This window comes from Haemorhous mexicanus, chromosome 26, assembly GCF_027477595.1.
Source record: "Haemorhous mexicanus isolate bHaeMex1 chromosome 26, bHaeMex1.pri, whole genome shotgun sequence".
Lineage (NCBI taxonomy): Eukaryota > Metazoa > Chordata > Aves > Passeriformes > Fringillidae > Haemorhous > Haemorhous mexicanus.
In genome coordinates this window covers 4,652,899-4,657,348 of record NC_082366.1, presented here as the reverse complement: position 1 = coordinate 4,657,348, position 4,450 = coordinate 4,652,899, and the positions used below count along the sequence as shown (strand labels likewise).

General features: G+C 42.1%; 1 long non-coding RNA gene across 1 annotated transcript; it reads right to left on the bottom strand.

Moving 5' to 3' along the window:
* Window positions 1-494: 494 nt before the first annotated feature.
* On the bottom strand, window positions 495-2,638 carry LOC132338581 (uncharacterized). Its single transcript, XR_009489481.1, has 3 exons — window positions 2,417-2,638; window positions 1,453-1,543; window positions 495-1,239 (listed from the first exon to the last, which is right to left on the bottom strand). It is a non-coding gene; the product is annotated as an uncharacterized LOC132338581 (long non-coding RNA).
* Window positions 2,639-4,450: the final 1,812 nt, after the last annotated feature.

The following is a 4,450-nucleotide window of genomic DNA, read 5'->3' as shown; positions in this document are numbered from 1 at the left end:
TTTGCAAGATGACAGAAGGCAATACCAGCCATGGTTCAGCATTATCCTGCTAAAGGATGTCAGCAGTGGGGCTGGGGTACTTCCCACATGGTCAAGGCACTCCACTCTTTACAACAGGTTCAAGGTTGCACCTGAAAAATTTTAAGGGGGACTAAGGGATGCCCACATATTCTTCAAAGCACATTTGAAGCTCCCAGCCAAAATTATTTACAAGCAGTTTCTCAAGCTTATTTTTTTTTTTCTAAAAAGTCTTCCTATGAAAAATTCATTTATCCAGCACAAACTGTGTCTATAAATAATAGACACTCCAGCTCACCTGCCTCTTTACATTTCTATAGGCAATGCCAGCTCTGCTTACAACAAAGCAGAGCAAATTAACGCTGCCGCGTTATCAGCACACATCCCCCGTCTGGCACAATTGGCTGGATGGTCCCGTTTGCCTGATAATTCATTGTTTCTATAGCAATCCTGACAAGAAGAGCTTCCCATTGTGCTCAAGGAAAAGGGCACTCCCAAGACCACAGTAGCTTTATTAGCTCTAAATACCTTACAAATAGAGTCTGGTTATCAAAATTGGTTTCCAGAAGTCACCATTATTTCGAGCTTTGCTGTTAACACGCCCAGGACGAGATGTTGGTCGCTCACTGGGGACCAGCCCATTGGCTTAGAAGCTCACACCAGATTGATTTGTAGGAACTGCACCAGTCAGATCCTTCCAGGTCGTTGTTGCCATGTGAAATAGCTCTGTTATTCTAAATTTTCCATGTATCTGTAGGAGTCGTGAAGCTGCCGAGGTGAGCGGAAGCACTCAATAACTTAGCAGGCTGCACCAAGGAGGATTTACAACCCAACTCCTTACAAACTCAGGGACTGGACTCACTTGTCCTCATCCAAGTGGTAAAATCAGGGGCTGAGGTGGTACCTGGGGGTGTGGGCACTGCTTGGCAGGCAGCTCCCATGGGGGTGCTTTTCCATGCAGGACAGCCCTCCTTGCCTTCCCCACCGGGATCGGCGGCACGAAGCCGAGCAGCATTCCAGGGCACTGCTGCCAAGGCGAGGGCAAAACTTCCGCTGGCAGGCCGGGAGCAGGCAGCAGGCCAGGGGGGCGCCTTGTCTGCAGGCAGCCACGCAAACCTCTGCCCAAATTTTCCCTTTTTTTCCCTCCTTCTTTCCTGGAATCCTGCCATTTGCAAGGTGAATGCTCTCTTCTTGCGCTACTTTATTTTTTAGAAGCGTGCACTAGAAAAAGAAAAGAAACTTTCAGCGAGTATTAGGTGCTGTATAAATCTTGTTATTAAGGTTTAAAATGGATTTTCATATTTATTTTTAACCTCAGTTACTGGCTTTTCTGAATATTTGGTGATCAGGAAAAAAAAGAGGGCTACTTCAAATTATGACGAAGGTCCCACCCCCCTGACAACACAAAATAACAGATTTGGCATGAACACTCACAGGAATTAATGCTGCTGCTTTTTGGACTTTTTTCAACGTGCAGAGGGTCTGGCATGTTCTTCACAAAGATGTCATTTGATAGCTCTTATCACTGAAAAAGGGCAAAGGAAGGTGTAGGAGAAATCACAGCACTTTCACATTTCTCCACGGCTTCCCAGCTTATAAAAATACTTGCAGAAGGGAATAAAAGGATTTGTTTTATTTAATTTTTCTCCCTCCAGTATTTTTTTCCCTATCATGCCTAGTGTAGAAATTTTTCTCAGTAAATTAAGATAAAAATAAAAGGTACTAGCAGTTTATTTTGATAGACTAAAACCGATTGAAATTCAGAAATTCTCTCTTTTTCAGGTAAAAATAACAATGCCATTGAAAGATCACCCATGGGGGGAAAGAAAACCTATCCCCAAACACCTTGTTCTGATTTGGAATAACTCTCATACAAAGGGAAAGCTGTGGTTTTTTTTCACCTCACAAGCCTTCCACTTCTCCCACAGCACCTTCTTAAATTCCTAGCCACAGAAGGGTCTGTGTTGGAAGGGACCTGAAATCCCATCTGATCCCGACCCCAAAACACCTTCCACCAGATCAGGATGCCCAGAGCCCCACCCACCACGGCCTGCTTTGACCACACAAGAGGTGATTTGAATCCACATCTTGTCCCATTATCCATGACACGACCACCTGACCCCTGACTGGCTTCAGCACGGTTTTCTGAGCTTTCCCCATCTGAGTGGTTTCCCTCTTCTGCCATAAAAACCTGCCACAAATTCCATCCATCCTTATATGAACAGGAATAGTTGCAAGCTTCCCTCCTAAGGTTTTTAAATTAAGACTTAATGAAGACTCAGAATTTAAGATTAAATGTTCAGCCCCTGGCTAATTATGTTTGTACAGTTCAATTTCCTTGGCATGCATTTGAGATAAAAAACAAAACAAAACAAAACAAGCCCCAAACAATATTTACACATTCTAGAACACAGCAAATCCTTCCTTGAAAAGGCACAAGAAATCCCTGTAGAGCACTGGTACACTTTCAGCCAGCCTCCTGTCCAATTTCCTGGGGAAAAAGAAACAAAAACAAAATGCAAGTTCATGACCTTGTGATTTAAAAAAAGTGAAATATCTTAAATATTGGTATTTGTCTGTTCTGGCTGCTCAGTGTGCATTTTAGCTACATATGCAATTAGCTTCTATTCCACACCTCTGCATGGGTGAAGATCTGAAGTGCAGATCCCCTTTGCAGCTATTATACATCACTTTTCAATAAGTGATGTATAATAATTTGCTTTTAAAGTATTACATTAGGCTGCTGTTTACCTTCCACTTAGGTCTTTCATTGCAAATCCAGCCATTGGTTGGATCAAGTTTTCATTTCTATAATATATTTTTCTCCCTGTAGCAGTGCCTTGTAAACAGCTTCCTTATGTATGACTATGAATGAGATGGAAAAGCCAGGGAATATCTCTTGGTATGAGGAAAAAATTGCTGTGCTTACTGCCTTATAAAATGCACCTGGATAAATTTGAATAATCTGAATTTTTATTGCAACAGTCTTTGAAATAAAGAGGTACAATTTCCTTTTTTTTTTTTAATTTTAAATAATGGACCAAAATTTTAATAAACAATTTTGTCTGAACCACAGGGAGAAATGAAAGGCTCTTCTATGTAGTGACTCACTGGATTATTGAAAACAACTATGTGGCTGCAACTGCTTTGCCTTCCTGATATATCTTTTTCCTCTGTTTTTAATAACGAGATCACTGTAGAGCTTTGATGAAAAATGAAATTTCCTTCTTTTCCCAATTTGATTTTTTGACAGGAATATTTACGTGGGTTGGAGAAATGCATCTAAAATGACACAGCTCAAGTCTACCAGGAACAGATTTTTACATACACCAGTTGTAGAAATCTATCTGCCCATCTTAATTCCCATAATTTATCCCCTTGTGTGGCTTTTTCCCCTTCTGTGGATCGGACAATCAATTTTTCCTCCCTTTTTATGAATAAGCCTCTCTCAGAAACGAGACACATGGCTTTAACTTCTGGGGGAAGCGTTGCCCCTGCTGCCAAGGAAGGGGATGTGAACTGACGGGCTGCTCTGCTCTGCAACATTAAGCAGATCACACTCCCACTGCACAGTGCCATTGTCAACATTCAACCCACTTGTTAAAAGCCCACTGGTTTGAGGTTTTTTTTGTTTGTTTTCCTTTTCAAGTGTATCTACAGCTAACTGCAAGGATAAAACCCAAACAGCAAAACAGTGCTGAGAAGGGTCTCCCTCCTAAATGGTGGCAACTGCTCAGGTGGATGCTCTAAGCTCTCCTCTCTCCATAGGTATGAAGCAGAAGCGTGGCTGTCTCAACCCATCTCCAAGACCATTACTGACAGCAGGAGATGTTTAAAGAAAGGAATGATTTGCTGTGGGATTCAGGAGGAGATTGTGTGTTCTGGTACTGCTTGACGTGCTGATAAGCAGGGGGAAAATGTTGTCCAGTAAACATAGTTGTCTCTGTTGATTGAGAGATGTCTTTTGGAAAGGAGTTAGTGTAAACCCCAGGATACCCAGCTAAGAGGGTTTTCAATAAAAAGACAGAACCATTAAACTAGCTCCTCTTCACAGGCTCAGGTGGAAAGAGAGATGTTACCCATGCACTTCTGTTGATCTCCATGCTTAACAAAGCCACGAGCACATGGAGCAAGTAGCAAGTCAGATGTCACCACATTTCTTTCAATTAACCTGGAAAACCTGTCCAAGGCTGGGCTCTCTCCCACTGGAACTCCAGCTTAGCCTCACTGACCAATATTCCCTCCATTGTGCAACTTGGGGTGGATTTTTTTTTTTTTTTTACTATGCAGAACAAGTGAACCACTTTTTTTTTCCTAGGTTTTTAAAAGACTTTTTAAAGATCAAAGCAACCAAGCAACCAGGTAAAACAAACTGCTCCTGCCAGCCAGTTGGACCACTGTAAAATTCAGTGCTGGAAGGGACTTTCTACAG